Source organism: Triturus cristatus, chromosome 6 (assembly GCF_964204655.1).
Source record: "Triturus cristatus chromosome 6, aTriCri1.1, whole genome shotgun sequence".
In the NCBI taxonomy this organism is placed as follows: Eukaryota; Metazoa; Chordata; class Amphibia; order Caudata; family Salamandridae; genus Triturus; species Triturus cristatus.
Window position 1 is genome coordinate 419,778,492 of NC_140589.1, and position 26,483 is coordinate 419,804,974.

Here is a 26,483-nt window from a genome sequence, read left to right on the forward strand (position 1 = left end):
GATGGCTTCAGGTGTGCCATACGTTTATCATAAGTAGGACTGTTAGCGCTCTAGTAGTTCTTTGGAACACTCTGGGAAGCTGCAGTAGAACACAAAGGAATCAACTGACAGTCTCTGCCCTTGTTGGATGTACATGTTTTACTGAGAATATCAGACTTCATTCTCACATGACTGAGAAAGATAATGTGAATTTACAGAAAATAAGCTCTCAGTTTAGCCTATAGATCACCTTCCAAACCTCTGTGGTAAAAGCATGAGAAAATATTTTTCTCTCAATCATGATATCCCAGAAGAAGGCTTTTTCACATGGTGAAATCACCTTAGAACATACCACAATTCCTAAAATGAGTATGGTACCATCAACAAATGATTTATAATGTAACTAAAGTCTTAAAACCTTCTATTAACTGCAATGCTTTTTAATGAGGTGCTATCATGTATATTTGTCCCAAGATGGCTGCCAACACTTCTTGGATGAAGTGCTGACAGCCAATCAGATCTCAGGATGAGATGTGTGGTTAGGCTCCGCCCACATATATATATGCTTTTAAATGCTATTTACTCAGGAAATACTGAACAGATTTACACCAGACCTGCAAAAGGCACTTCCTTGACCTTATGGCTACCTCTCTGCCAAATTTCTAGTAATTCTGTTCAGCCGTTCGGGCTGTAGCTCGTTCTAAAGGTCCTATGGAAAAATGCATGGGAAAAACGCGTTTTGGGACCCCCCTTTTATCTCAGCCCCCGCTTGACGAATCCCCCCGAGACTTTCAGGGTAGGAGCGGAGCGTAGCGCCCCACCTATTTTGAGAAATTCGCGAGGATTCATCGACCGGCGCCAAAGTTATTCAAAATAGAATGTTGCGGATTTCCTATGGAAAAGGGGTCCTAACTATAACTACCTACTGGCGACCGCCAGTAGGTAATATATATATATATATATATATATATATATATATATATATATATATAGTTCATATTTCCCTGTAAAATACTTAAATATTTATACTAAAGCAGACCAATGTAAATATATATATATTTTCTTAAACTCCCACAACCCCTCAATCCATACCCACCCTAAGCCCTAAAATTACCCTTCCCACACCAAAACCCTTACTCGCCCTATACCCTAAAGTTACACTTACCACCTCAAAACCCTTACTAACCCTAAAACCAGAAATTACCCCTACCACCCCAAAATCCTTACCCACCCTAAAACCTAAAATTACCCTTGCCACTTCAAAACCCCTACCCACCCCAAAACATAAATGTACCCTTGACAACCCAAAACCCTTACCCACCCTAAAACCTAAAATTACCCTTGCCACCCCAGAACCCCTACCCACCCTAAAACCTAAAATTACCCTTGACACCCAAAAAACCCATAACCATGCTAATCCCTAAAATTACCCTTGTCACCCCAAAACCCCTACCCACCTTAAAACCTACATTTATCCTTGCCAGACCAAAACCCATACCCACCCTAATCCTTAAAATTACACTTGCCACCACAAAACTCCTACCCACCCTAAACCTTAAACTTACCCTTGCCACCCCAAAACTCCTACGTACCCTAAACCCTAAAACCTATATTTATCCTTTCCAGCCCAAAACCCATACCCACCTTAATCCCTAAAATTATACTTGTACCCCAAAACCCCTACCCACCCTAAACCATAAAGTTACCCTTGCCACTCCAAAAACCATACCCACCCTATAGCCTAAATTACCCTAGCCACCCCAAAACCCATACCCACCCTGAACCCTAAAACTACCCTTTCCAAGACCCAAAACCCATACCCACACTAAATCCTAAATTTACTCTTGCCACACCAAAATCTTCATCTTCAAAGCAAAGGCCTTAACAACTACTCTCATAACTCGTTCTTTCTGTTTTACTGCATCTCTCCTTCTACTACACGTTTTTAAAGTTAACACTAGAGTTACAAGGCTGAAGCTATGCAATCATTATAACAGTTGCGCAAAATCTATGCAGCCATTTAAACAACCATTTACAACCCATGCAGCCATTGAAATGCTGAGGCACACGTGTGCACTAATGATACACTGAGGCTCTAATCATGCACTCAAACTCTTACGTATCTTTCCAAGGAGAGGTTTAAAACACAAAATAAGTTATACCACTCAACAATTCAGACTTTAGGTAGAAGGCTGTATTATGTGAAAACTCCAGCTTTATATTTAAGAGAAATAAGTAGAACACGTTTCATGGTAGTGTGGCACACGGAAATAAGGTTTGTGGTGATGTGCAGTTTCATTGCTTTGGTCCTGAGAAGGATTCTAGGGAAAATGAAGAGTTGTTAAGAGGATGAGTTGCCGAACAAGACACATATATTACGGTTGATAGTATGTGTGTATATGTTGTTGATACACTCACTAAAAGATTTAAATACATACTGTTGACTTATATTTAAAAAGTGAAAAAGTAAATCATGATAACTAGCAAAGGTTGCCTTTGTATTTATTTGTAGAATGGTGGCTTGACTTGTCTGTACGTATATAGTTATATGTAAGTAGTGTTCCAATAAATTGGAAGATAATACAATTAACACATAGATATTAGATACCCATTTTGCAAGATAATAAAATGCCTGCTAATGTAGAAAAACCCTGAAGGGCAAAAATAAAAAAAAATAACATTTATTATTCTTTCCAGAATTGCGAAAGGCCATCATGTACTGCTCTCCAGCCCTAACTACAACTCCACAATCCATGCATCGGGGAAAGTTGTGGAGCCAAATCTTGAAGTTGAGATTGGACTTTTGAATGGAATCTCTGCTTTGGTGTTGTGCTGCTCTTGAAGTTGAGGGTCGTTCAGCTTTGCATTGCCTTCTTGCTTCTCACTAAGAACTCCTCTTATGAAATGTGCAAAAAATATAAAAGGGGAAAAATACTTTGTATGATTTTTGGCAGCATTGTGAATAGCTGTAACACACTGCTCACCAGCTGTTTTAACAACACTACAGTTCATGCAATACGTGGCCATTTTTGAAAACTGTGCAGCCATATCTGTTGTAGTGGTCTGCACCTCCAAAGGACTTCTGGCAAGATATTGTTGCTGCTGCCACTGCTGTAAATGGTCCTCCAGTTACCCTCTTGTAGATTGCCAGTTGGAGACGTTACCTATGATAGGTTTTAAGATCATATGAGATGGGTGTCATCACACATGAATATTTTTTGTTCATTTCTCTACAGAGGGTCCTGTCACTCATTTGGATTTCACTAGATTTGCAGCAGTTTTTGATTCCCCATACGTTTGGGTAACAATGGATAGTTTGATGTTTGTTTGAAAGTTAAGTTGTGTTCATGAGTTCAGATGGTCAAAGTTATTTTTTTAAACTGTTATTTTTTTCAAACATGTTGTTAAAATAAAGTTAAATGAATATGTTACTAAACAGCTAGAGTGAAACTTTGTGTAAAATATGTCTATATATCTATTTTACACTTTTTCATTTGTATTCATAACTACTGATGTTATTGTCACCTCCGATGTTGCTAAGAATAAGGAAAATGCATTTTTGATGTAGTAATTTCAACAAATGAATACAAAGGGGAAAGTTGAATTAGTATCTCACTAAATAGCTACACTAAAACCCTATGGTAAAATATGTCTATATATGTGCAGTTTGTCCTCGGCAATGTCAGTCAGAGAATCATACAGGAACTACCTGTGCAATCATCAAGGACGTCCTTTCTTCATCACTCTGTGAATGTGCCTCCTGGCACAGTACTAGTTGGGGGATGAAGTCTCCTTGGCTATTGAGGGTATTTGGGGACTCAGTATTCCTCTTGTTACCTCTAGGAAGTTCCATACAGTCAGTTTGCTAGCAGGTCTTTGGAGGCCACACACCCTTTCTGCACCTTTCTACAAACACGTCTCCAGGCATACTACTGGTTGGGGAATAAGGTTGTCTTGGATGCTAAAGAAACTTTGGGACCAAGAAGCCCTCCTGGTACTTTCTAAAAGACCTACTCAGCGGGATTTCTGACAGCTGGTCAGAGGCCCTGCCCCCTTTTCACACCCTTCTGCGATGACCATTGTTATATAAAAAAAAAAGTTATAGTTAGGAATTAGCATTTAAAAACCTTAGAAATTCACTGAAAAAAACGAAGGCTACAGGGATGTAATAGTTAGGCTGATATTTCACTGATACAAACATTCACACAGATGAGTCACTCACCCATACATTCACTGAGACGTGTATAATCACTCACTTATACTGTCAGTCATGCACCCACTAAATCAACCATACAGGCACTCATGTTATGAACCCAAAAAGTACCCCAATAGAGGTCTAGATAGTTATACGACCTTTTACCTATATTCGTCCTACCTTTGTTCCAAATTACAGGTTTGGTGCTGACCTTTTACCTAGTTAAGTGCTGCATAAAAGTCATGTGGTTTCCCCTGAAAACTAGCCTCATGTAGTATGCATGAGGATTCTCAGTATTACAGCAGGATTACCATGTTTTGCATAATAACTCTGTATAAGGGTCACCTCTATCATCATCCTTGCCCGACATGTTCACAGTACCATGATACATCTAGGTAGAACCCCTGACGGTACCTATTGGGTATATAAGCACCACATATTTGCTGGGCAAAACAGAGAAGAAAAGACTTCCATGCTGACACGCTGACACGAGGCGCTGAGTTCCCTGCACGAAGACTCTCTAGCACACAGTGATCTGACATCCCTCGTGGGGTGTCCATCTCGAGACCAAGATGGGGTCCTCTGCTCTCCACATAAGGTAATGGGGTTGGCTCTATCCTATCGATCCTCTATCCTAAGTGGATTTTTGGCTTTACACCTACATTCATGCTAGGTACACTTAAGTACATCTAGTTAGGGTTTGCATCGTAAAAGTATGCATTATTACTGTCATGTATCTATTTGCCTGCATATATCCATTGTTTTAGCACTATGGTAGAATTCTATATTTGCTTTACTCTGCAGGTGCTGATAATCATATATATCTGTTTCTGTCTAATGGTAGTTGCTGCACACGTATTAAGAGGTAAGAGGGGCTCATAGTGGCACTGTAAACTAGCTGGTCTACAGCTTAATATATCCTTCGACGGTGTTTCAAATCAGTCTGGACACCAATCCCATAGTTTATGTTGTCTAAACATGCAGATTTTATATAAATGTGTAAGAACTACACAACATGGAGCAGCCAACATTGGTTAGGTTCCTATTTAATAGTCAAATCTGAGTAGTTCAGTCGTGCTTTCTCAGGGACCCCTACTCACATCTACCCAGAGACGTCTGGAGTGGTAAGGAAAAATCCACGGCAGCTGAGTAGGTATACCCTATGTATTGGCTGTAGGTTTATAGTTCCCTACATTGTGCATAAAACCGTATCTTATTTTCCTTGAAACTATTTTTACCAATGTCTGTCGAAGATAACGCAGGAGCAGTATTACATGCAAATGCATCAGAAGAGGATTTTGGTCTCTCTGCACTAGGAGGGACCATATTATTCGTGAGTGACGCACCTGAGTCATTCAGGACAGAGGTATTCTATCAATGGGTTAAATTCCCACCTGCAGATGCATGCACAAATACATTTCATTTCTATACTGTGGATTAAAAACCAGAAGAGTACTGTCCATACGAGGACATAGAAGTTCAGCTCACGTACCAAGAGCATATAAATTGGCTTAAAAGCACCCTCCCACACACCACAGAAAAGGTCTGCTCAGCAGAGATGGAGCGACTTGGACAGTTTTGGCTGCTTACCCCAGCAGGTCAACTACAAGGGACCACAACTAAAATTACCCCGCGAACCCTCAGTGCAGTCATGGGAAGAATGCCCACTAAACATGAGCAAATGGCGTTCTGGATACAGAAAATAGCACAATTAGAGGCGGTGTTTCCACACACAGGCCCACAAGAAAAACACAAAATACTGACAATCTGCTTGCTAATGGGGATAGCCCCCGACAGAGGATTGTACCACTTGAGGTACAGTTTTCGCTGCCATCTATACCAGAACTCATGCCACCCCTTCAATAGCAGTTATACCAGAGGTATTAATACAGATGCAGAATGAGTATGGAGCAGAACCTGCTAGGGATGAAATTAATAGGTAATTTTTCCCAAGCATCGACAATTATGTTGGCAAACATAAAAGGTGAGGCAGAAGCAGTGACTATACGCCAATGCCTTAGGGAATGCACTCCTGCACAACAGGAGCAGAAATTACCCAAAATTATCAAAGATACATACGCTGAATTAGGTAGAGATAATTTGGGAGCTATACCTATGAAACCACAAGTAATGGAAAATCCTGAAAAGGATGACATTAAGCAAACACCAAATCCTTCTCAAATAAAAAAGTGGGATAATAAACAGCAGAAAAATAAGAAGAATGCATCACAATCACAGGGTGGGTTTCCTCAACAGGAGCCTTCCGACTGGTGGTATAACCTTCGGAACAGAGAGAACAGAAAATCTGACAGGTATCAGTTTACTGATACACGTTCCTCTCGTTCCTTTCAGGGTTCATTGAAAAGTTCAGAGAGGGAAGGATGGTCAGAACACAGATCAGAAGAGCGAGCCAAGAGACACACATGACACTTCAGACTATTATATAAAAAAGAAGATAAAACAAAATCAAAACCTCAATTTAAAAAGATGAAAGTAGCAGGCCTTAAACAAGAAATGTCCAGGCTGCTGATGACACAACTTTTGAACGAGGAATGGGCTCTGGCGATGCTAGACAGCGCAGCAGAAGTAACAATAGCTCACCAGAACCTGATGACATTTCTGGTGACAGCGGTGTTGAATGAACATATCACAGTGGAGACACCTGATGCTAGGGTAAGTGTCCCACACCAGTTACATTAAATAACAGTCCATATGGAGAGGGATAAATCCAGGAAAGTTAAAGTTCTCTTTTGTGAGAACTTGTCCTTTGGATACAATATCCTTTTAGCAGAAAAGAAATTGGCCACCTGAGTTTTTTATAAACTGCCCAAAGGGAGAAACCGTAATTTTACAAGCCTTCTCTGACCTCTTTCCAGAATCGCTAAAATGTGCGCAGAAGTGGACTGTAGAATTAGCTCCTGTGTTATACCACAATCATGTAGGGTGGGATGCTGAGTCACCTGACCATGAAATCACAGTAAAAAATACTCCATCTCCACAGAGACTTTACCCAATAAAACATGACGCGAAAATAAAAGTCAGGGAGATCTTAGATCAACTTGACTACCAAGATGTAATAGGGAATTGCACCTCTTCCATGAACAACTCTTTGTTGCCTGTAATGAAGTCTGATAAATCATATCATCTAGTCTTAGAATACAGGCATTTGAACACTTGCACAAAAATATTTGCAGTACAAAATGCACACAGTGTCGCATTAACGAATAACATTGTACGGAAAGAATACAAAGCAACACTAGATGTCTCAAATGGATTCTTTTGAAAAATATAGCGCCTTAGAGCAGATATTTGACTGCATTCTCATCCCTAGGCTGTCAGAATCAATTTTGTAGACTGCCCCAAGGATATAGAAATAGCCCAGGGCTGTTCTCAGCAAGGGTTTCGGAGTTACTTCAAAATTTTGATGAGGATGCATTGTCCTATGTAGATGATATTTATCTGATGGATGATGAACTATTGGATCATTTGGCCAGGGTGGCCAACAACATTTTGGGGTTCGCCTACAAGGGCTATAAATTAAACATTAAAAAATCAAAAATTTCCCATATCAATGTCCTTTTTTTGGGATAAGAGCTTTCAAGTGAAGGGAAAAGCCTTGCAGCAAACGTTTTGGAAAAAAGTGCCCTGCTCCAGCCTCCAAAATCTGTATTCCATTTTAGGATTCCCACAATTTGGCAGAACATACATTTTGGATTACGCAGAAAGAGTGAAATCTTTCTACGACTTAATTAGACCTGATTTCTCAGTTCAACATTGGACACACGAACACACAGCAATACTTTGTTTCCTACAAGCTGACAAGCTAGCTTCCAAACACTTACACACACATGTAAACACTACAAATTTGGTGATCCATGTAATCGCGGGTCAATCCGGGTACACTGACCTCACCTTCAATGAATGCGAAACTGGACCCATTGCATACAAATCTCATTTGTACAGAAACACTGAGATAAGCTTTGCATCCACTGACAAAAATACTTACAGCTGTACAGACTGCTGTAGTAAGAGAAAGAGCACTGGCTCAGGGGAAACAAATAATTTTCCTGAGTCCAGTACCAATCTTAGAAGCTGTTACTAAAGCAAGTGATATTAGAGGAATATTTGTACAATGGTGAAGGAAGGGGGCGGGGTCTGAGGTGACGTGTGCAAACACGCCCTGTGGCACGTTTTAAGTTGGGGAATTAATTCCTCTTCAATCCTGCGGTCCCCTGGGGGCCAACTAGCCCACCAGGTACCTCCAGTATGCGCCAGGGAGCTGCTTTGCAGAGAGGTGTTCAGAGGCCACGCCCCTTTTTACAACACTCTGAAACGCAGCTCCGTGGTGCTTACTAGAGGTACCTGGTGGGCTAGTTAGCCCTAGTTGACATCTGGATTGAAGAGGAATTCATTCCCCAACTTAAAACGCGCCACAGGGCGTGTTTGCACACATATCACCTCAGGCCCCGCCCCCTACCTTCACGACTGTGCAAACGTGCCCCATGGTGTGTTTGAAGTTGAGGGATTGAGTCTCCTTGAATCCTGAGGTCCCCTGGTGGCCAACTAGCCCACCAGGTACCTCCAGTATCCGCCAGGGAGCTGCGTTGCAGAGGTGTTAGAGGCCACGCCCCTTTTTACAACACTCTGCAACGCAGCTCCGTGGCGCTTACTGGTGGTACCTGGTGGGCTAGTTGGCCCCTAGGGGACCTCTGGATTGAAGAGGGATGAATTCCCCAACTTAAAAAGCGCCACAGGGCGTGTTTGCACAGTATCACCTCAGGCCCCGCCCCCTATCTTCACCACTGTGGAAACGCACCCTGTGGCGTGTTTTAAGTTGGGGGATTAGGTCCCCTTGAATTCTAAGGTCCCCTGGCAGCCAATTAGGCCACCAGGTACCTCCAGTAAGCGCCACTGAGCTGCGTTGCAGAGAAGTGTAAAAAGGGGCATGGCCTTAGTTGGCCCCCAGGGACCCCGTATTCAAGGGGAATTAGTTCCCCCTCTGCAAACGCACCAGGGGGCACGTTTGCAGTGTGGTGTAAGGAGGGGGCGTGGCCTCCGGCCCGATCCCTTCTTTTTTTTTTCTTCTTTTTTTTAGAAGGTGTAGCCCCCCTTGTTTTTCTATTTTTTTGGCCCTAGGGACCCCATCCCCCAGGGCCTGCCCCAAATTTTTATTTATGAAAAAAAAATCGGGAAGGGGGCCGCATGGCCGCCCTCTCGAGGCCATATTTTGCCCCGGGGACCCCATCCCCCAGGGCATGGCCCTTTTTAAAAACTTTTTAAATATTTTATGGAGGGGAGGCTATGTACCCCCCTCCTCTGGCCACTTTAAGGCCCACCCCCTCGGGGCCGGCCATTGTTTTTTTATTTTTTATTTTTTAATGGAGGAGGGGGGCCACATGGCCCCCCTCCCAGGCCACTTATGGGCCCGGGGACCCCATCCCCCCGGGGCCTGGCCTCCATTGGAGGCTGTGGGGGGGTCCCCAATCCCCCCACGGTCCCAGCCGGCTCCCTGCGTCCTGCGGGAGTCGGCATTGCTTTTCCACATGGGGAGCAGCTAACATGCTGCTCCCCATGTGGAAAAGCAATCAGCTTTGCTTCATTGAAGCGAGAGCAGGTTTCCCTGCTCTCGCTTCAATGAAGCAAAGCAGTTTGCAATGACAGAGCAGGAGCTGCGAGGCTCCTGCCCTGTCATTGCAAACTACAGTGTCGACACTGCAGGAGCTGGCCCTGGGGGTGGCAGTCCCCAGGGCCTATACAAGGCTCTAGGAGGGGGGCCGCGTGGCCCCCTCCCACATTTACAAGTTGCCTCAAGGGTGGCGGTCCACCCCACCACAAATAATTTCAAGCCCCAGGGTTGGCGGTTCCCGGGGCTGGGGGGGCTGAGAGCCCCCCCACCCATGTTCAAGAAGCCCCTGAGGGTGGCGGTCCCTGGGGCTGCGGGGGGGCCGTGAGCCCCCCTGCATATACAAAGTACATATAAAAAAAAATTCTATCGGGAGGATCCACGCATCCAGCGCGCATCCTCCCATGGGCCTTGGGCCTAGGGGGTCAGGGTGTTTCTACTCTGCCCCCTTGTTGCGTTTTGCGCCTTTTTTGGGGGTTTTCTTGTGCCTCGGTTCTACCGAGGCACAAGATGGCTGCCAACACTTCCTGATTCAGAGTGTTGGCAGCCAATTAGCATACAGCTCGTGCTCGGGAGGGTGCGCGGATCCTCCGAGGCCATAGATATATATGTACTTATAAATCTAATTTTCTCAGGAACTACTGAATGGATTTACACCATTTAAGCAAAAGGCACGAGTCTGAACTGAGGACTACCTCTTTGCCAAATTTGGTGTAATTCCGTTCGGCAGTTCGGGCTGTAGCTGCGGCTAAAGGTCCTATGGGAAAATGCATGGGAAAAACGTGTTTTGGGACACCCATTTTTTCTCAGTCCCCGCTTGACGAATCACCGTGAAAATAGGACAGGAGCGGACCGGAGCTGGCCAAAAGTTTGGAAAATTTCACGAAGATTCGGCAATCGGCGCCAAAGTTATTCCAAATAGAATGTTGCAGATTTCCTATGGGAAATAGGTCCTAACTATATCTACCTACTGGCGACCGCCAGTAGGTAATATATCTATATATATATATATCACCCAAATTTGCCCAGCAAGATGAGGCCACTACATTGACCAGCATGCAATGGGACTAAGACGATTGATTAACGGCACACCAGAGGCCAATTAAAACTTTGAAAAGCATGCAGGGTTGGTAATGGCAGCGAACCCATTGATTGAATGCTCGCATCTAGCCCAAGAAGAAGGGGAAAGAAAATCCCCGAAACGCGTCGGCTGGAAGGACCATCAAACGGGATGCGAAGCTGCCTGATTAATGAAATAAAGGATGTTCCTTACCTGACTGGGAGTGCGGCCTCATCTTGCTGGGCAAATTTGGGTGATTTATGTGCGGAGGTTCCAGTCCGCAGAGGCGACGCACCACCCCTTATCCAACAGGGGTCCTGATGGGGTAAAAATTGCCTTGACTGATGGTGTGTTAGGTGAAATGTAAAATAAACAGGCAGAGTCCATCCGGGGGCTCAATGGAGGGCTGTAAATGGGTCCGGAACTTCATGCGAGCACTCAGGCCCACTGGAGGGCAAAAAGTATTCAAAATGACAACTACATTGACCAGCATGCAATGGGACTAAGACCATTGATTAACGGCACACCAGAGGCCAATTAAAACTTTGAAAAGCATGCAGGGTTGGTAATGGCAGCGAACCCATTGATTGAATGCTCGCATCTAGCCCAAGAAGTAGGGGAAAGAAAATCCCCGAAACGCGTCGGCTGGAAGGACCATCAAAAGGGATGCGAAGCTGCCTGTTTAATGAAATAAAGGATGTTCCTTACCTGACTGGGAGTGCGGCCTCATCTTGCTGGGCAAATTTGGGAGATATATATATATATATATTCACTGAAAAAACCATAGGTTTCAGGGAAGTTATGGTTAGTTGGACATTTGACTTATATAAAACCAGAGAAATTCGCCTGTTATATTTAGTTGAGCTAACTATAATTCGCACCCCCGCAATGCACTGCTGATGACGTCACATATTACATCACTCATGACATGGTCAGTGACATCACAGATGAAAAATAGCAAAAGCTATTAAAACTTACAATTTTGCAACTCAAACATACACTATACCATAGGACGGTTTATAAATAGTCACAGTACCACTACACCACCTCAACACCCGCCCTTGCTTAACTTTCCACAATAAAAGAAAGAGCCCCAGCAAAACGTAGAAGTGCCACTATAGCCAAACAGAGGCTTAATTTCAACATATGTCTCCAGAAATGCTCATCAGCAAAACGTATTAAAACATGCAAATTTGTCACTAAAACATGTACCATGCCATACGGCGCTTTATAAGTGCTCCCACTGGTACTAGATCACCTTTAGTAGCTCGACATCTGCACGTTACTATATTCTGTGTTTCAATCAGCAACACAACCACCTCCCCCACCCCCACCCCCGCCCTTGTTAATTTCCATAGGAAACTTTAGACAAGGCTACAGGTCGAACGGGTGAACGGAATTACCCCAAATTTGGCAGGGAGAAGGGTCTTGGTCTAGAGAGCACGCTTTTGTTTATTTGGTGTATATCGATTCTGTAGTTTTTGAGAAACATCGAAATATACAGATATCGATATTTGGGTATTCTGCCATTTGATTGTCTGAAGCGTTAAGAGCACAAGCTTGCTGCTTATTGGCTGCGAGCGGAGCGAGTGGTTGCAACTAGGAAGTGTTGGCAGCCATTTTGTGATTCTGTCGAAGTGAGTAAGGGGAAAAAAGGGTGAAAAAAGTAGGAAAGAGGAGAGTAGGAGCACTGTTACCTCTGTGGGGTGTTTAGGGTGTACTATACAGGGGGTGCAAAGTGAACTACTCATTCCTGCCGGTCTGAAAGTGCTGGGCTACGGAAATTAAGTGAGGTATTACCTAGAGTCTGATGCTGCTAAGGTGGGCTGCTGCGGGACTCGGGTATTAATGCGTGAGCCCAAACTGTGTGTCTTATGCTGTGAAGTCATGTGCCCTCTCCATTGCACCACACCTGTGGAAGTAGTGTCAGCATGTGTTTATACCTACTAGGACGAACTACTGACCCCTACTGGTCTGGAAGTGCTGGGGTACGGAAAATATGTGAGGTATTGTCTAGAGTCTCATGCTGCTAAGCTGAGCTGCTGCCGGACTCGGGGATGAAAGCGTGAGTCCAAACTGTGTGTCCTATGCTGTGAAGTCATGTGCTCCGGCCGCTGTGCCACATCTGTGTGAGTAGTGTCAGCATGTAGTTATACCTACTCGGAGGAACTTTTGTTTTGAACATTGTGACTTGTGTATGGTGCTTAGGGGGTGTTATGCAGGGAGTGCAAAGGTAAATTTACGCGTATCAAATCAATTCGGTATTTGTAAAGTGCAAACTACTCACTCGTACAGGTCTGATGACACTGGGGCGTAAGCTGAGCTGCTGCCGGACTCGGGATATAGCTGTTGAACTAATAACCCCTACTGGTCTGAAGGTGCGGGGTACAGAAATTAAGTGAGGTATTACCTAGAGTGTCATGCTGCTAAATTGAGTTGCTGCAGGATGAAACCGTGAGCCCAAACTGTGTGTCTTATGCTATGAAGTAATGTGCTCTGGGCACTGTGCCACACCTGTACAAGTAGTGTCAGCAATATTTTATACATAGTAGGAGGAAGTTTTGTTTGGAACACGGTAACTTGTATATGGTGCTGGTAAGTGATCCGCAGCACTGCCAAAGGCAGTGCACCCAGGACATGTAGCAGACGTGCAAGGTATAGGTGGACGTGAATGGAGTCGACCATGTGTTCAGGCTGCCCTGCTATGCATCAGTAGCTCTGATTATAGCTGCACTGGCTTGCAGTTTGCCAGTCTTGTGGATAAAATGGCACAGCTTGGTGCAATGAGCTGGGTCTGTGTGCAATGGGTGCAGGGCAGGGTTGTGGTGGGAGTACGTGTGAAGGCCATTTCATGCACACTAACTATGATGAAAGACTTTTGAGTGTGGGATTTCCACTCGTTGTTCTCAAATCAGGCAGTGCATAGTGTGGGAGACGGATGCAAATATTATCGTATCTGTCAGGGGGGGCTGGCCACTTGCAAGTTCCTTCTCGGAGCAGCAGATGTGTAAGCGCAAGATAGCTCAGACAAAGAACCTTTCATCCTTACAGTAACTTCTCCAGCTGCATTGATACAGGATGTGTACAAAGGCCGGTCATGGGTGTTGTGGGATGTCTGCGACCCTGGCCATCATGGATGAGATGCCCAGCACATGGCAATTGGGCGGGTTCACTGTGTGTTACGTTGTCAAACAGCTGCTCCTCCCTCCCACGAGCCCCCACCCTTCTGTGCGCTGCGCTGTTGTATCCCGTGCACTCCTACGGCACACATTTGTAATGGCTATTCAAGCATGTCCTGCGGGATTCCAATCACACCGTGACACTGCCATTTGTAGGTGGTGCATGCCACTTTACAACATCGACTGCTGCGGCCCTTGTGGCAGCCACACCAGAAAACAGAGACACACTTACCACACTTCTTGCACACGGACATGTGTGAGACACCCCGTTCCCTTTGACGCTTGTGCATGCAAGGAGAATGCGTGTGTAGCTACATCTCCAGGCTCACTGCCAACACTGAGGTGATATGGTAACGTCCGCTGAAGACAGCACACTGATGTTGCAAGGCCCGTGCCTATCATGCTAACACAATGACCACACGGACATACTTTCTCAGATGCGGGTTCGGGGGCGTTGGCAGTACTAGTGTTGTTGCAATGAGTGTTATGACCCTCATGGGTATCCGTGTATCATGCTCATTGACTCTATGGTACCTGTGGGTGTTCAGGTGTGGCTCTTGGCTGTGTTGCCTTTCATGCTGCAGGTTGTGGTCCTGCTTAACACCAGCAGAAAGCAGGTGTAAAATCTCTTGTGCTAACGCGGCTTATCACCAGAATTTGTTTCACATCGCAGTTTTTGCCTTTCGTTGTGAAAGTTGTGATATGGGTTTTTCATGTACAGAAAAATTAATGAACTGGGCAGTGTATCCCATCAAGATCTAGCACCTGACCCACTATTCACAATTAATATAAATACAATGAGATTTCTTCATTGATTTTGTGTGTACACTGTAAATGCACCCACTACCACAGTGCAATTCAATACAGGATTTATTTAGAATAAATCGCAAAGGTGCACCTTGTGTGTTTTTGCACGGGAACGCCTACTCTGCATCTCATTATTAGCACTTTAATGCAACTACAGTTGAGATAAATCTAACACACTATTCAGAAGCTGGTGCAAACTGCAGACATCACCAGTATTGCCGCGATAACTGCCCCAAAATTTAACACCATGGTTGACACCACCAAATAACAGTAATAAGAACGAGAAAGAGTCACACAGCACTTAAGTTACAACCAAAAACTGTATTGAATTCTTTTTTTTTCCAAACTTTATTTTTTCGTAAACGTATATATAAAGGATAAAGTAAATTTAACAAAATGAACACAAAACAACAAACTGGAAGACTCCTGTCTGGAGCATGAATGTCGACGACACAGCCTGGAAAATAAAGCACAAAATAAGGATGTGTGTAATGCGCATATCAAAGGAGCGAGACACAGAGAAGGAAAAAAAAGCCAGAGAGAAGAAGAGAGCGAAGGAAAAAAGGGAGTGAGAAAGGGAGAAGGGAGATAGAGAAAGAGAAGGAAAGGAACGAAGAGAGTGAGAGAGAGAGTGAAGAGAGGGAAGTGAGAGCGAGAGAGAGAGAGAGAGAGAGAGAGAGAGAGAGAGATACTGCCGCCCCTGCGCATCCATGACCAAATAATTTCCTGCTGCCACCAGAGTGTATACCAGTGGGCACTCCGGGTGCCCGTCAAAGCTCCGTGGCCCGGCAGATCTCACAGATGTCACTAAGTCCTGAGTCATGAGTGGCAGAGACCACATCAGCTTCTCCGCGGCCCGGCAGATCCCACACATGTTGCTGAGTCCTAAATCATCAATGGCAGAGACCACATCAGCTTTGGGTGCCGCTAACCCTGTCAGCGCCACGTGTTGGTAGGCCACGTGGTGGTATGGCCCCTGACGGCCACATCAGTTTCGGGTGGAACTAACCCTGTGCAAGTCAAATCCGTGCCACGTGGTAGTAGGCCCCTGTTGGCCATACAGCTCAGGGTGCGACCAACCCTCTGCGCAACTTTTCATGGACTCTTTATGATTGAGACCGGTGGAGCGTCCGCCATCCAGTCACCGCCGGCAATAAAGTATGTGACGTTGTCGATGCATTATATTTGCGTTGTCACATGGCCTGTGACATATGTGCTGGATGGGTGTGGTGTGTGTGCAAACCTGCCCTCAGGGAGTGGCCTTGACATGTTGACAACTAGAGCACTGACCTGCACACCATTAGTGAGTACGCCTACATCAGGTAGCTATGTGGGGGTGTGAAAATGTGTTTTCTCAATGGATTTCCATAGGAAACTTTAGACAAGGATACAGGTCAAACTGCTGAACGGAATTACGGCAAGTTTGGTAGGGAGAAAGGCCATGGTCCAGAAAGCGCGCTTTCTTGCATCGAGTGAAAATATAAAAGAAAGGTCCCGGGGGGCAATTTAATATACCGGAGCTCTGTCTGTGCGAGATAACCCTTTCATGCTCCCTCTTCCCAGCATTACCACTTTGCAGCTATAGCGTTAGAAGCCAGTCCGTCTGGTCGCAGCTCTCTACGTTTGCGAGCTAGTATGCTGCTGTGCCTGTACCTCTGCGAGCTACTATGCTGCTGTTCCTTTGGGAGCGGACGGCTCGTAGTACTGCGTCTGTGAGTCGACTGGACGGGCCGCAGTTGTCACTCTGTGAGCCTGGGTGCGAACTGTTCATAAGTCACACTACATAAGCATTGAAAAGCCATTTTGTGATTCAGTCCGTCAGCTGGCATCTGTCCGAGGAATTTCTGAAAACATACCGGAGTTCTTTCTGTGAGAGATACCCCTTTCACGCTGCCTCTCCCCACATCAACAGGTAACGCACCCTCTTCCCACATTACCAACATACTCCCAACAACCTTCTTGGGCCCGAGCTCTGTTGCCCACAGTGTAGAGTGTTATTGAGTGTTTGTTGGCACTTGAAGATGAATTTGTTGATTTTACTAAAGCTATTACTGATATAAAAAAAGTTCTTGAGCAAGGATACTAAAAGGATATTATGTAGGTTTTAGGCCTGAGATAGTTACTTGCCAAGTGGACTCTGTAATTAATGAATCAAGATTTAATTTTAATTGTGAGCCCTACTGACTGCAGTGTAGGCGTATCATGAAAAGATGAAATATGTATAGAATACACTGTCGAAGTGTATTAGTCTGATTCAAATTCAAATTCAGTCATGATTCATTAATTTCAAAGTTAAGTAGGCAACTAACTATAACATTCCCGAAACCTACACATTTTGAGAATGTATTCCATACATATTTCATCTTTTGTTACCTACACTACCGTCAGCAGAGCTCGTAATTTACATTGAGACATGATTTATTACTTGCAGACAGAATTGCACTCTATGTCCTCGAATTTTGTCAGGAGGAAGTGACAAAAAGCATTCCTCGATGTCTGTGCTGACTACTGCCTTCCATCTACATTGCGGACTGCAGGGCTCACAATTCAAATCGAGTTGGGATTGCAGATGACGCAGTCTAGTAGGCAACAAACATTGCTACCAGTGCGGCCCTCCCAGACCATGCATCATCGCTAGCTGTGCACACGCAGAATGTTTCTGATGCTCCTACCTCAGTGCACCACAACTCATGGACCCTTTATGATAGAATCTTTTGTATATGATTTCAGATCTGCTGCCCCTACCTCAGTTTACCACAAGTCATGAACCCTTTACGATAGAATCTTTTGTGTATTATTTCACATCTGGTGCCCCTAACTTAGTGCAGCACAAATCATGGACCCTTTATGATTGAATCTCTGTGTGTGATCCAGTGATTACTGTTGTACTTGTTACTAGCACCAACCATTCCCGGAGGGCTGGCTTACACTCACCCCACATGCATCCAGCACCAACGTCACTGGACATGTGACCCTGGTAATAAAATAGAGATAAGCGCACGTGCCCGTACCCAGTTCAACTATCTATCTGTGTCTGTGTGTTCATTATGTATGCAAGATGCTCCCCTGGGCCCTACCATATTATATTGTGATGTGGACAGCGTATGCAACCATGTTACCTCTGGCAGTGGGGGCAAACTTTGGTTATGTAACTTTGTCTCAGTCATTGTACAAGTACGTACGTAGAGACTGGGTCATTAGAGTACTGCAAGGTGAGTGTATAGTCAATTTATAAGTGCTTGGGGATTGGCGGAGTGATTGTATAACTACATATGTTGGCACAGCCTAACCCCAAACACAAGCTTGACTCTAATTGGCTGTCCTCCATGTGCCAAAAACTGAAACTTGAACTTTCCATGGCCCTGTATTGCTACAACTGCAACCCTCCACTGAATGTGCAATAAACATTCATATCCACACAGATGTGTCATGTCCACCATCTTTCATGTGTGGAACTATGGATGAATGTAGGGTCAGTGATTCCCCGTACCTTCCATGTTGGTCATGCTGTGGGACTTGGCTCACAGAGTGACACATTGGCGCTTGCGACCCGGGTGACGGCAGCACTACAACAAGGACACCCGCATCAGTTTATTCTTCACACAGCTCACAACAGAGCTAATTCTAGATCACCGGAGTAATTCTTTACAGCCTCACACAGGACTGTCATACGCCAGGCCAACCCACTCTGCTTATGCTTACTGGGAAGGACAACAACGCTACATGGCCCAGGTTTTCATTGCAGTGATCTGCTGGTCACAGGCCTAGTTTTCAGTATGCCACAGCCACTCCCTCACGGCTGGTATACACCCACACCACACCCATCCAGCACAGACATCACAGGACACGTGACCCTGCCAATAAAAAAAGAGTAGCTCACACCGGATGCACTGCAGCCGGCACAGGCACACTGGCATGGGACGGTGACTTTCGATCCAATGAGGTACAGGTGCTGTAGCTGCTGAGCGGGTGTGCAGCCTGAGGTGATGGTCCGTCCCAGCGGCATGGACGGCTCAGGTTTTGTGTGCCCTGCTGGACAGCAGTGTAGGCCTGAGCCATCAGGCAGTGCAGGCCCACCGCCACGTGGCATCGTCTCGCTGGTCACTGAGTTAGTGGCACTGCAAGGGCTGAGCGGGTGTGCAACTTGCGATAAAAAACCGAGTGCACTGGTATGTCCTCTGCCATGGCAACATCAAGACACAGCACCAAATGTGAGACCTGGTGGCCTGCGTAGTGGGGCTGCATGATATGAAGGGTCCCCTGTCCACTGGCCCTGGGCTTGGGGCTTGCAGCGGCACGTGGTAGGCCCTCTTTTCAACATGCAGTTTGCGAAAGGTGAGCAGAGAGGCTTGTTGGCGCAGCGGCAGGCAGTCACCTCCGGGCAGTGGCAGTGCATGGGGTGCCGCAGCCTGGGTGGCCTGCGATGATACTTGGCCATCCTGACAATCAACATCTATTTTGAATTGTGAGCTCGGCTTCACTGCGTGTACACAATGGGTGAGGAGGTTGCTTCGGCACGTGGTGGACCCTCTTTGACACATGCCGGTGGCGGAAGGTGAGCAAAGAGGCTTCTGTGGGAGTAGATGGGGTGCAGCAGCCTGGGTGCGCAGCAGTGGGCAGTCACCTCTGGGCAGTGGGAGTGGATGGGGTGCAGCAGCCTGGATACACAAAGGCGGGACATCGATTTAGGTGTGCACAGTTGTATGTACTCATTACTGATTCCATACTATGTTTCAGATCACTAAGCTTGAGGGCTGCACTATATCCCGGCAAGTGGTTGGAGACACACCGGTGGCAGAAAGGTGAGCTGTGAGGATTTTCTCCACAGTGTCAACACTCACTCTCCCTCTCCATCTCTTCCTTTCTGTCACTCACACTCTTTCTCTCTCTCTCACTCTCTGTCTCTTCCTTTCTCCCTCTTTCTCTCTTTCTCTGTCTCTTCCTCTCTCTCTCATTCTTTCTCTTTCTCTTTCTCTTCCTTGTATCTCTCTCTTTCTTCCTCCCTCTTTCACTCTTTCTCTCTTTCTCTGTCTTCCAATCTCTCTCACTCTTTATTTCTTTCTCTCTGTCTTCCGCTCAGCCTGGGTGCACAGGAGCGGGCAGACACCTCTAGGCTGTGGAAGTGGATGGGGTGCAGCAGTCTGGGTATGCAGGAATGGGCAGCCACCTCTGGGCAGTGGGATGGATGGGGTGCAGCAGCATGGGTGCACAGCAATGGGCAGACACCTCTGGGCAGTGGGAGTGGATGGGGTACAGCAGCCTGGGTGTGCAGGGGCAAAACAGAGAATTAGGCGTGTGCTGTTGTATGTACTCAGCCATTACTGATTCTATACTGTGTTTCAGATGACTAAACTTGAGGGCTATACTATATCCCGGCACATGGTTGGAGACACACCGGTGGCAGAAAAGTGAGCTGTGAGGATTTTCTCCACAGTAGAAACACTCCCTCTCCCTCTCCATCTCTTCCTTTCTGTCACTCACACTCTTTGTCTCTCTCTCACTCTCAATCTCTTCCTTTCTCTCTCACACTCTTTCTCTCTTTCTCTGTCTATTCCTCTCTCTCTCATTCTTTCTCTTCCTCTCTCTCTTCCTATCTGTCTCACTCTTTCTCTCTCTAGCTCTCTTCCTCTCCCTCACACTGTTTCTCTCTTTCTCTCTCTCTTCCTCTCTCTCTAACTCACTCACTCTTTCTCTCTTTCCCTGTTTTCCTCTCTCTCTCACTCTTTCTTTCTATCTCTCTCTCTTCCCCTCTCTCACTCTTTCTCTCTTTCTCTCTCTCTTTCTCCTTTGATGGATGCATGACGCACAATTTTATTTTGCTTTTTGTCTTGCAGGCTGTGATTCACAAATGGTCCAGGGATGACACGCCATGGCTGCACCTAGTTTTATTTGTTGTTGTTTGTTTAAATAAAATGTTTTATATGTAAATCCATACATGACTGTGATTCTTATTTGTCAAACCTCACATGCAACTTCTTAATTTATAATTGTGCGACATCATCCAACTTGTTACGTTCCAGATTTCCTAAGGTTGCTGTCACATTTGTTTGTGGGGGGTGAAGGAGGATGGTGGACAAGGGGCTGGTGGCAGGGGGTGTTGGGTGTCTGAACTGCATGATCGTTGGCTCCATTGCATCTGTTGTCGTTCAGGTGTGGCTCTGTGCTGGGCTCCCTTGCATCTTTTAGGTTGTAGTCCGACTTTACACCAGCTCAGAGCAGGTGTAAACTCCCTGCTACGAACGCACCATCTCACCTATTTTGTACTCTCTTCGACAATCTTGCTGGTGGTTAAGAAACTTGCGAAGTGATGTGCTCGCTCCTCTTTGCACGGCAACACCTATTCTCCATCTCCATTAGCAATATTTGCCGGGGTTATCCATGGCAATGCTTTTTGAGGCTGCTATCACTGGTAAACTGGTGATATGGCTGTTTGCTCCAGCTTGTAAATGGTGCGTTAAATTAATCACCATTTTTGTTGCGAAAAAGTGCCATTAACTCGGCGATGTGTCCTTGAGAATATACCCCTCGGTGTTTGAAAGACTTAAGAAGTACTTGAGTGCCACGCTGAGAGACGTGCACCCATCGCTTTCACAAGGGGGGCCGCGCTGAGAGACGCGCTAGAGTCACGACTAAAAAAAAAGTCCACTTTCACTCATTTACATTTGCCTTGGGGACCCCATACCCCAAAGCATACTGACATGTTCATTATTTAAAAAAACAAATGAGAAGAGGCACGCATCAGCCCCCCTCTTGTGGCCAATTCTGTCCCCGAGGACCCCATCCCCCATGGCCTGGCCTCACCGTTGGGGACCATGGGGGGAGTCCCAATGCCCCCACGGTCCTGCCAGCTCTCCACGTCCTGCGAGAGCCGGCATTGCTTTTCCACACGGGGAGCTGCTGACATGCACCTCCCCATGTGGAAAAGCAATCAGCTTTGGATTTTGGAAGCAAGAGCAGGTTCCCCAGCTCTCGCTTCCAAAATCCAAAGCAAGTTTGCTATGACAGGGCAGAAGCCGCACGGCTCCCGCCCTGTCATAGCAAACAGCACTGTCATTAAAAGCACTCCGGGACACTGCAGGAGCCGGCCCTGGGGTTGGCGATCCCCAGGGCCATCATGGGCTCCAGGAGGAGGGCCACGCACCCCCCTTCCAACATGAGTGAAGCCCCACGGATGTGGTGGTCCCCGGGGCTGTGGGGGGCCCGCTAATATTTTTTAAGAAATGCCCCCGGGCCCTAGCCCACCCAGAGGCCTCATTGTTTTTTAACAATTTTGGCGGAATTCGCGACCCCAGCACAAATTGCGCCGAATTGTTATTATTTTTTTAATGCTTTTTTTGACCGTGGGGGTCCTTCTGGGACCCCCTGAGCAGGCCTAGTGGGACAGGGGGTTTCTACCCTGCCCCCTTCTCTTGTTTTATATCTTTGTTTCTCTGTTTTCTGGTGACTACCTTCTACCGAGTCAAAAGATGGCTGCCAACACTTCCTGGTTTGGAATATTGACAGCCAATTAGAATGAAGCTTGTGGTCGTGGCTGCCAATTAGAATGAAGCTCATGGTCGGGAGGGTTCGCGACTCCACCGCTGCCCTAGATATCTAAAATTTTATTTTTGGAATTTCCCAGCAACTACTGAACGTAAAAAAAAGGTCGCTTTCTGAACCAAGCACTACCTTTTTGCCAAATTTGGGGTAATTCCGTTCAGCAGTTTTGGCTGTAGCCTTGCCCAAAGTTTCCTATGGAAATGAACATGGAGAAAACGCGTTTTGGGACCCCCCTTTTTCTTAGCCCTCGTTTGATGAATCACCCCCAAACTTCCAGGATAGGAGCTGACCCGGATAGACTTTTTTTGGGAGAATTTTGTGAAGATTCGTCAAACGACACCAAAGTTATTAGCAAATCAAAAAATGCTTTTCGCATGGAAACTAGGTTCTAACTATACCTACTTACTGGCGACTGCCAGTAGGAAATATATATAAATCTTGCACCAACTTTGTGGTCCATGTCCATGTGAGAGGAAGCTGAGGACGCTGCGGATATCGTAATATGTGAACCGGGAGGTTTCACCCGGTTCTACACGGGCCCCCGTTACATTCGTGGTCGACAGCATAAGGAAACCGAAATCCGGAGCCATCGGCGAAGGAATAGAATTGAGTCCGGTGGGACTAGGACTAGGACTGTCGGACCAACCCTAGCACTAACACAAGGCGCCAGAACCGGAGTGAGGATCGGGAACAGCTGAGTCGGAGGACGTGGTTGAAACCGACAACACGCAATGTTGGCGATCGGCAGCGCTAACAAACACGCATGGTAAAGTGATAAACAGTAGAACCAGTAACACAGAAGCTAAGCAAGGAGTCTAACAAAAGAAACAACACGTTAAAAGATATATTTAAGCAGTTGGAAAAACACATGTGTCAAGAACAGAGCAAATGGTGGGAGACAAAATCTTTACAGAGGTATTATGATGTTGGGCGAATACTTCATGGTTTAGGAATTTTCATAGCTCCTAGCTATGAGAACCCTAACCCGAAAATGACGCAGGAATGGGCAAGCTGCATTCTGGATCATCCAGAATTTTAGTATTTATTTTAATAAAATATGCGGAGATCGACCTAGCCACATTATTAGAACAAATTGACAAACTTAATGAAGAAATTGGGAATTTTGAAAAGTCAGAAGCCAGACGGAAATAGATAAAATGCATAAGGAAATGACAGTCAAGCCCTTGAAAAAAGAGGAGGAAAAAATAAAAGAAAGAAAAGCTTACAAATTCATTAGAGACAAAAATGATTACGAATTGGTACAGATTTTCACTTTAAAAAAAAAATATGATTCTATCCGGCGCAACAAAGTAGGCGCAACTGATGGCCAAAAACCAAGTACTTTGCAATATAATAGACAATCATTGCATACATCAAACTCAGACTTAAGTTCTGCCCCTGACAGTGGATCAGATTCAGAATTAAGGAATAAAACAGACAATATCATTTAAACTGCGCCGGAACCTGGAGAGGAAATCAATTTTATATGCATAGACAGACGACAGACCCTGCGCCCAAGAGTCCAGTCAAACAGAGCTCAAACTGCAGAAACTACAAGCGCAGGCAGAGGCCCAAAGCGAGGCTCAAGCACAGCAAATCCCAGGAGGCAAGCCAGGGGAAAATCGGCATAACAACAATAGAAAATAACGAAACAAACAAAACAATAATGAACCTGGCAAACATCAATTTAACAAAGGCGGAAGAACAAATACTGAGCCTGGGCTTGTCCTATTGCCCGGAAAGTAATTTTAATTACTCCAAGACAAGGATGGACATTTATCGGTGCATAAGAAAACTCAAACTTAAAAAGCATTTTTTATTACAAGCCAAAGATACAAACAAAATATCAGATACAAGAGAGGATGAATCAACAACACAAAAGGAGATGATCCAGGATGCACCTTTATGAATCACCTTAAATGAACTATGGTCAAAGGGCAATATACCAACTACCCAGGACATTGAAAATAGACTTAATGGCAACAATATGACATACTCCAAAGAACCCAAGGGAACGACAGCCCCATCACCATTCAGGGCTAAGTCAACATTCACACCTATTAGCCCAAGGGACTCCATTGATGTCTTCAATGAACACGTCATTACTGTCATAAAGAAACTGAACTATAAAGTACTAATTGGCAAGGAAAAATATAACAAACAGAAAGCAGGATATCATAATCTTGTGAAGAAATTGGAAAAGGACACCTCAATAGTTATCAGAAATTCTGACAAGGGGGCAACATTGTTTTATGGGATAAAACTGAATATACAAAAGAAGCCCTATCTCAACTCAATAATGCCAATTGCTATACTAGGCGGAATGGATCGGATCTAAAAGAAATATATCAAACGTATTATACCAAATTGTCATCTTAGAGGAACAAAGGACTAATAACTAAGGATGAATATAATTTCTTGAAAAACGACTATCCTGTCACACCTTCAATATACTTCATACCTAAAATACACAGAAATAAACCACGAGGCAGACCGATTATTTCGGCGCGAGGGAGCCTCTTGGAACACACATCACAATATGTGGATTTTCATTTACAAAACCCTGTGCAGTGTTTAAATTCATATGTAAGAGACACAAGTGACTTTTTGTATAAGCTGAAGGATGTGGAATGGAAAAAATGATTATGTGATGATGGCGTTAGACGTCACATCATTATACACCAGCATCAGACACAATGATGGTATCAAAGCACTAAAGCATTATTTAAGCTCTGATGTGGGTGAGTTAACAGGTCACAGTGCCACGATAATTGAGATGGTTGAATTTTGTTTAACAAACAATGTTTTCATGTTCAACAATTTACATTACCAACAAACCACTGGAGTAGACATGGGAGCCAGCTTCTCCCCCAGCTATGCCTGTTTACACATGGGCTGGTGGGAGGAGGCTGTTAAAAACAACATAGTCATGTGGCTGCGTTTTATAGATGACCTTTTCATAATATGGAAAGGTACTGAACATGAGGCACAGGCATTTGTAAAATCCATCAACATAAACTCATTGAATCTACAATTTACAGGCACCATTAGCAACAGAGCTGTACATTTCTTGGATACAAACATTTATATTCAGGAAAAGAGAATAGAGACACAATTATATCCCAAAGAAACAGCTGGTAATTCATTTTTACACAGTTCTAGAGCCCATCCAAGACATCTGATAAACAGCATCCCCTATGGGGAAATGCTAAGACTGAGGAGGATCAATAGCAATGAAATGGCCTTAAAAAAAGCTCAGGAGGAAGCCAAAAACAGATGGGGCTACTCACAAAAAACAATAGAGGGGGCAATAACTAAATCCATGATCCCAGAGAGACTTGATTTAATTAAACCGAAAATAAAAACAAATGAACATCAGATGTCATTGATAAATCATATTCCTGATGATAAGATCGAATCTGAAGCATTTTGAATTATCATGGAATACAGCAAACAACACAGGAAGTTACGTAACATTATCACAAGTAATTGGCCCTTAATTTTGAGTGACCCAGTGCTAGGACAGACATTATCACAAAGAGTATCCATTACCCATAAAAGAGCTATATCATCGAGGGACAGATTAGTTACAACAGCTCCGGATGTAATTGAAACTTGTAGTTGGCTCAAAACTCACAAAGGATTCTACAGGTGCAAAACATGCAAAGCATGCCAATTATGTATAAACACAACATCATATATAACACCATTTAGGCAAGAAGAGATCAGAGTTTGTTATATATGTCCTGATGTGCCCATGTGGGCTGCAATATATTGGTAGCACAAAGCTACAAGCCAACAAATGAATCTTGCAACACATCAGGGCTATAAATAACCATGATAATATATACCCTGTAGCAAGGCACTATCGGGAATATCATAACTCCAGGAGCCAGGACTTAAAATGTTACCTAATTGACTCAGTGCCCACGAGCAGATGGGGAGGCAACAGAGAGGCAAAACTGAGAAGGTTAGAGACAAGGTACATTCTCGAAATGGATTCGAAGACTCAAGGAGGGCTGAACATCACGGCAGATGTGTACACCTGTATATGATATTCCCATTAAAAACTGATGATACACTAAAAAAAACTAAAAAAAA